The 8,227-nt window shown below is 46.1% G+C and overlaps 1 non-coding gene across 1 annotated transcript; it reads left to right on the plus strand.

Moving 5' to 3' along the window:
* Window positions 1-1,266: 1,266 nt before the first annotated feature.
* Window positions 1,267-1,348, plus strand: TRNAS-UGA (transfer RNA serine (anticodon UGA)). Its single transcript has one exon. It is a non-coding gene; the product is annotated as a tRNA-Ser (tRNA).
* The last annotated feature ends 6,879 nt before the right edge of the window (window positions 1,349-8,227 follow it).

Here is an 8,227-nt window from a genome sequence, read left to right on the forward strand (position 1 = left end):
AATGGCTTAAAGTAAAGGAAAAAAGAACCATAGTGCTGTCAATGCTAGTCATTTCACAGCCCTTGTTTTCTTTACTTTGAGCCATGGTGCAAAGCTGCATGTACTGATGTGCAACGTGGCTTAAAGTAAAGAAAAAAGTGCTACGGCACGGTCAGCGCTGACCTTGTCATAGCACTATTTTCTTCACTTTAAGCCATGTTGCACATCAGCCCACGCTGCTGCACCACATGTCTAAACAATACATTGACAAAGCCAATTGATCTCACACAGGCAGAAACTATTGGCTTTGCCAGTGCTTGTTAAACTCATCATCTCTGCCTACCTTGTACTCCCCTTTTCTCCACCTACACTGGCCTCACCAGTCTTTCTACCTACCTCTTTCTCACTTACCTCGCTATATCGTCAAGTTAAGTATATATATTGGTAAATATAGATTTATTATTATTCTTGTCCCAATTCTATTTACTCTTATGGTACAGTACCCATTTTTGGGATTCGAAATTGATGCAGGTCAATATTTCCACTGTGATATTGTTAACCAACACCTTCTGACAGTTTAACATATCACTCCGTATTTGTTGCCGTGAAGAGGGCTTGAGTTAGCTGAAAATATGTAACTAAGAATGACACTTGTTCAGAATTGGTGACCCCAAAGTGTGCCTGCCCTGGGGCCCTAAAAATCCGCATGGTGGCTCTGAACTGTGATATCATTTATAAGTTAGTTCATTGTTGCTGCCTTCTTCGTGGTATTAATATCTGCCTTCATTGTGTTATGCGTTAATCCATTACTTTAAGGCTGATCGGATGTAATGTAAGGTGTAATTAGCCAGTAGCGCGTGCGTCATGAGTACTTTTGGGTGTAACCTTTCCGACTTGGGCTTGGCTGACACTTCTGTGGGTGTGTTGTGGGTTTGCATGGCCTTTCCTTTGCTCCTCTTCAGTTCCCCCATCCATTTTGAAGTGGATTGTCCACATTTCTGGGTCTATCCAAATAACTTCCACACCTGTGTAGTACTCGAACAATACGAAGCGGTAACCAATGAAAATGTCTATTTCGTCGTGCATCCAATAGGAAATCAGAAGCGAAAAGGCGTCTGTAGATAATTCACTGCAAAGTAAGGCAAAGCCGATGTTAGTTGGTGAAAATGCATCCTTTCTAGCTGTTAGAAAATAGAAATTCTACTTAAAACAGGTATATATGAATTATCGACAGAACTATTCCAGAATTCCATGTACCAAAAAAGTACCTGGCCAGTTCTTTGACAGGTAGTCGTGGCCGAGCGGTTAAGGCGATGGACTTGAAATCCATTGGGGCTTCCCCGCGCAGGTTCGAATCCTGCCGACTACGGTCTTCTTTTTTCCAGCATCATTAAAAACTAAACCAGTAAAAATACTTTTACTAACATAATGGTTTGTATCCTGCCATCTATGGTGTTCATTTTTTCAGCAGCATTTAAATCTAAAACAGAAAAAATACTTTTACTAACATAATTTGTAACAAGCGACTCTCCTTCAGTCTTTATTTTTTACTACCATAATTTCTAATGATCAACTCGAGTAGGTCATTGTGGTGACCTGCTGGTCACTGTTTTAGTGCTCCTAACTATATTTGTGTCCCAGAGGGATGGCTTACATTATCAGCCCACACCCACCCATCACAGCTGTCACAGGACATGTGACTCCGCCAATAAAAGGGGCCAGGCGCACGTGCCCTGGGCCAGTTCCAGATACTACACAACTGAGTCTGTGTCATTATTCAATGAATGAATCAATCAATCAATCATATCATTTGTAAAGCGCACTACTCACCCGTGAGGGTCTCAAGTAGGGTGACCAACTGGCATTGGTGCAAATTCAGGACGGTGAGTGTAAAAATTCAGGACAAAGGGTCAAAATTCAGGACACAAATTCAGGACAGGAGGTCAAAATTCAGGACAAATCTTCAGGATAATAGGTACGTTTTACAGACACATCAGAGGTCGCGCAATAGTATATAAGTAAGCCCAGCCATTTCCAAACATATTCAACCATTTGCAAACCTATCCATCATGTATCCTTCCATCTATCATTTCACTCATCCATCCCTTCATCCATCCCCTCATCCATCCTTTCACTCTCCATTTTCCATCCATCCATCCACCCTTTCACCCTATCCATCTGCACACTTATCCATCCACTCTTCATCCCATCCATCCATTCACTCAACCATTCAGCCATTTACCCTTTCACCAATCCAGCCATCCTTTCACTTACTAATCCTTCCACCCATCCACTCTTTTAGTCATCCACCCATCCTCCCTTTCTCTCTCCATCGACCCTTTCACTTAGCCATCCTTCCTTCCATCCATCCATCCACCCACCCATCCATCCATCTACTCATCCACTCATGAATCCATCCATTGACCCTATCACTCATCCATCTATCATTTCACTCCTTCACATATCTATTCATCCTTTTGTCCATCTACCCTCCCTTTCACTCACTCATCCATCCTTACATCCACCCTTTCACTCATACGTCCATTCATTCACCCTTGCACTTATCAATCGATCAATCCATCCATCATTTCACTCATCCACCCACCCACCCATCATCCACTCAACCATCCACCCACCCACCCACCCATTATCCACTCAACCATCCACCCACCCACTCATCCATCCTTTCACCCACCCACCATCCAATCCACTGATCATCCACCCACCCACTCATTCATCCATCCATCCATCCTTTCACCCACCCACTCATCATCCATCCATTCACCCACCCATCATCCATCCATCCATCCGCCCTTCCCCTCATCATCCATCCATCCATCCCCTCATCATCCATCCATCCTTTTCCCTCATCATCCATCCATGCATCCTTCTACCCACCCACTCATCATCCATCCATCCATCCTTCCCCTCATCATCCATCCATCCTTCCCCTCATCATCCATCCATCCTTTCACCCACCCCCTCATCATCCATCCATTCCCTCATCATCCATCCATCCATCCTTTCACCCACCCCCTCATCATCCATCTATCCACCCTTCCCCTCATCATCCATCCATCCACCCTTCTCCTCATCATCCATCCTTTCACCCACCCCCTCAACATCCATCCATCCTTCCCCTCATCACTTATTGGATGCGGTCATCTCCAATGATGAGAGGCTTAAAACTGATGATCCCATCCCTCTGTCTTGGTCGGACCACTTTGCCGTCCCCTTGGAACTTTCACTTGCTCCTACCTCCATAAAGAGGGACATGCCCACCAAAACTATTCTTAAGAGGAATCTGAAGAATATTACGAGTTCCTCGTTGGGCCCTATGATGCAAAACTTCAAAAGTGCCCTTTTCGAGGATATCAATCTAGCTGCTTCAGAACTTTCTAAAGCAATTAGTACTGCAGTAGATGTGTTAGCCCCTCTCTCCTCGTGCTACTCTGCAGGAAAGAAACCTTCCTCACCTTGGTTCTCGGAGCCCCTTAGGCTCATGAGACAAGGGTGTAGGAAGCAAGAAAGGCTCTGGCGGACAAGTTGGAACCCTGTGGAGAGAGAAAACCATAAAAAACTCCTCAAGGAGTATAAACTTGAGATTATCAGAGTTAAGCAAGATTACTTTGCTAACCTGACAACGGCTGTCTCCTCTCCCAGGGACCTCTTTAAAATAGTGGACTCGCTTTGTACGCTAAAGATGCAGGATCCTGTAGTAAGCTCTCAAGAATTCTGCGATGATATCGCAGGATTCTTCCATGCTAAGATTGCGGACATATATAAGGATCTTGAACTACAAAGATCCGATACTCCGCCTCCACCTGTTCTCATATCTCCTGTTATGGAGGAGATTTCCTCCAAAACTTTTAAAAATCTGTCAGAATTTCCATCGCTGTCCCTTCAGGAGCTTGACCTGCTCTTAAATAAGACGAGGTCGGGATCTCCATTAGATCCCTGCCCCTTGAAAGTCCTGAAGGAGTGCAGAGACCCCCTTCTTCCCCCCCTGCTTGATATTATGAATAGGGCCATGAGAGAGGGCATCTTTCCATCCCAATGGAAGAGCGCGGTGGTTAAACCACTTCTAAAGAAGCCTACTCTAGATCCCGAGGTGTTTAAGAATTACCGCCCTATTTCTTTGCTTCCTGCGCCGGCAAAGATGCTAGAAACGCATCTGAATCATCATCTGATGGCATTTCTTGACTCCTCGGGTCTCTTAGACCAATCCCAACATGGCTTCAGGAGACACCATAGCACCGAGTCAGCCCTCACGGTCGTACTGAATAACATCCGCATGGAGGTAGACCAGGGACATTCCACCGTTCTGGTCCTTTTGGACCTCACTGCCGCCTTCGATACCCTTTCTCCCTCGGTTTTAACATCTCGCCTGAGGGAGATAGGGGTGGAAGGGGCGGCTTTGAATCTGCTGGCCTCCTTCCTAGACCAGAGGGTACAGAGGGTCAAGCTGGGAGAGTTTCTATCTCCATCCCTACCTGTGCAATGTGGGGTCCCACAGGGGTCGGCATTAAGTCCGACCCTGTTCAACATCTACGTGACCCCACTTGCCAGGTTAATTAGATCGTTTGGGATGGAGGTAGTCTCCTATGCTGATGACACACAGATCTTGGTGTCCCTCTCCCACTCGGGTGATCCGTCCCCGGTCAACTTTAGGAACTGCATGCACGCAGTGTCCCAGTGGATGATTTACAATTCTCTAAAGTTGAACGGGGAAAAGATCGAGATCTTGGTGTTTGGCTCTAAGAACAATATCTGGTCTCCTGAATGGTGGCCGCCCTCACTGGGGTCATGTCTCACTCCTGCGGGATCAGCGCGCAACCTGGGGGTGTTGATTGAGCCTGCCCTCTCCATGACTCTGCAGGTTAACAGAACTGTCGCCACCTGCTGGGGCATCATTAAAATACTCCGTAAAATCGAACACTATCTGTCTCCTCAGGCGCGGAAGCAAGTGGTGGTAGCACTTATCGCATCACGACTGGATTATTGTAACACCCTATACATCGGCATGAATAAGAGCCTAATCCAACGCCTTCAGACCGCTCAAAATGCGGCAGCTAAATTTGTTCTTGACGCTCCTAGACTGGCTTCATCAACGGCAGCCAGGAAGGCCTTACACTGGCTTCCCATTGAAGCGAGGATTACTTTCAAGACGCTTTGCATGACCCAGAGTGCTCTTTCTGGGAAGGGTGCGGGGGGGGTCAAGAACCTCTTGCTACCTTATGCTTCAAGCAGACTTTTACGCTCCTCCACTAAGAATCTGCTGGTGGTCCCTCGCTTTCGTAAGAGTAAATGGGGTGGAAGGGCTTTTTCTTCAATTGCCCCTAAGTTATGGAACACTCTTCCATGCTCTAATAAAAGAGAGAGGGACCCCAAGACCAAAGGGAGGGGGTTCCACAATTGACGCAAGTCAAAATATAATTCCCTTTGGGCCAATTATCGTTGAAAGGCAAATTCTTACCAACATACACAAATATACTACACAATGTCAAATCATAACAAGGAAGCAATACAAAGCGATTATTAAAAAGAATATTAAAAAGGTTTAAAGTGAAAACACAATAATAAAAGTAGATCTGCACAGTTTATTAAAATACACTATAATTTGTTAAAAATGGGAAACATATACAAAACGGAACACAATATACAAAAAATATAAATCCAACATTCCAATAAAAAAGGAGGTACAGCTAAAGGACTAAATTCCAACAAGAATTCAGAATTTTCCTTGCTTCCTTGTGATGATTTGACATTGTGTAGTATATATGTGTATGTTGGTAAGAATTTGCCTTTCAACGATAATTCGCCCAAAGGGAATTATATTTTGACTTGCGACACTCTTCCATGCGACATAAAATCTCAGGCTTCCGTCCTTGCTTTTCGAAAAGCTTTGAAAACTTGGTTGTTAGCGAAGGCGTACCTGTAGATACTTCTCATTTGTTTATACTCTTTTCTGTTAGGCGCCTTGACGCCCTCGGGCTTAGTTGCGCATTACAAGACTCTTTTCATTTCATTTCATTTCATTTCATCCATCCATCCTTCCCCTCATCATCCATCCTTCCCCTCATCATCCATCCATCCATCCTTTCACCCACCCATCCATCCATCCTTCCCCTCCATCCATCCCCTCATCCCCTTTTCTGAACTCCGTCCTGCATATAGCGCTATGCGCTGGAAGCTCTTAATTGACTTTTAAAATACCCCGTTTTGTATTTACTTTTCGATTGGCGCTCGATATCCCCTGTTTTTAATAGTTAAAAATATTGTTTAGAATTTACGAGGTCCCTACCTGTGCCCTTAGACACGGATCGCACTGCTGCACTTTAAACAGGTCTGCATTCACCGCCATTCGGGCGGCCCGGTCCCCGCGCTTTGTTGATCTGGGACGCCATCTTGGGTGGGTCTCTAGCGCTACTCAGCCAGTGGCTGAAGCTGACACGTGGTCTGATTAGAGTCCTACATAGACAGCAGGATATGGCGCGCAGCGTGGACGCCATAGTGACGCCGGAGTCACGCCAGAGTCCAGCCCGTCTGCGCCCGTCCGCGCTGAGGACGCGTTGGACGGCTGGACTCGGGACTCCGGCGATACTTCTTCCACCCTTTACAGCTATTCTCACCAGCAATTGCTGGGTTTAAAACCGCGCCGACAGCGATGCTCGCATTCCTACGAGCCGGACGATTTCTTACTCCCTCTCCATTGCGACTGCTACTTCGCGCGTAGGTTCTCCAATCCCGTCCCTAAATATCCTCTCCCTGACCTCCCCGTCACTTCCATCCATAAGATAGTAGGAGTAGAAGGCATTCTGCTTAATGCCCGCTCACTTGTTAAGAATAAAATAATGTTTAAAGAGCTGGTATTGGATAAAACACCTACCATAGTGTTTATCACGGAGACATGGGCCAAGGATTCTTCTGGCCCTGACCTAATCGAGGCGGTCCCAGAATGGTACTGTTTGGTCAGACTTGACAGACAGGGTCGAGTGGGAGGGGGGCTAGCGATTCTTCATAAAGACCACCTGCAATGCCATTTTGTACCCATATCCGACTTTCCGGATAGCTTTCAAGCACTCTACTTTACAATAAAGGAAGCGCAATGCCCCTTTTTTAATGGGATCTTAGTATATCGACCACCCGGCTCGAAAACTCACTTCACGCACAACCTTTTCCAGGCTCTGGAACCTTATTTTTGCCAACAAAACTTTTCCATCCTAGGTGATTTTAATTATCACTTAGAACGACATGATCTACTTGACACATCATGTCTTATAGAGGCGTTGGAGTCATGTGGACTCACGCAACGAGTCAACGGAGCCACTCATCGTGCAGGTCATACTTTGGATGGCATTTTTTCCATTGACTCTCGGCTGACCATCAAGGATCCTATACACCTATCCTGGTCTGATCATCTTGCGGTTCCTTTCTTTCTGGAATACCATGGGATGGATTCTTGTAAAAGAGGGAACCACGTAATAGAAACTGCCAGAAATTTCAGGAATCTCAGCAGTGATTCCTTTGTGCCCTGGGCTGCAAGCCTTTCTGTCACTGGCTTGGACAACGTACAGACTGCGGTCGGCCATTTCGAACAGGTCACCACCGAGGTCTTGAATAAATTGGCCCCAGTACAGTCCCGTCGCCGAGCCAGAAAGAGACCTTCTGCCCCCTGGTTCTCTGACTCCCTCAGACTTCTTAGGCAAGAAGTGAGGAGAAAGGAGAGGCTCTGGCACGCTAGCTGGGACCCCAAGAACAAGGAAGCACATAAACTCCTTGTCAGGAAATATAAAGCCGAGATTACACAAGCCAAACAAGACTACTTTGTAACCCTGACCATCTCGCTGTCCTCGCCGAAGGAGCTCTTTAAAACTGTTGACTCTTTAGTCAACTTGAAAGCCCCTGACCCTGTTATTCCCTCGCAGGACCTATGTGACAGGATAGCCTCCTTTTTTCACACCAAAATACAGGATATCCACTTGGCTCTCGAGGAACAAAGAGTCTGCGTCAGTGCGTCCATCACTCACGTTGAGATGAATATGACTACCACAGACATCTCCCCATTGTGCACCTTGGACTCTTTTCCTCCGCTGGCCTTACAAGATCTGGAGATCCTGCTTAATAAGATCAAATCTGGCTCTCCCCTGGATACCTGCCCACTGAAAATCATCAAGCAGTGTAGGGAGACTCTCTTACCACCGTTGCTAGAAATAATGAATCTAGCCATTGGAGATGGCACTTTCCC

Source organism: Lissotriton helveticus, chromosome 12 (genome assembly GCF_964261635.1).
Source record: "Lissotriton helveticus chromosome 12, aLisHel1.1, whole genome shotgun sequence".
In the NCBI taxonomy this organism is placed as follows: domain Eukaryota; kingdom Metazoa; phylum Chordata; class Amphibia; order Caudata; family Salamandridae; genus Lissotriton; species Lissotriton helveticus.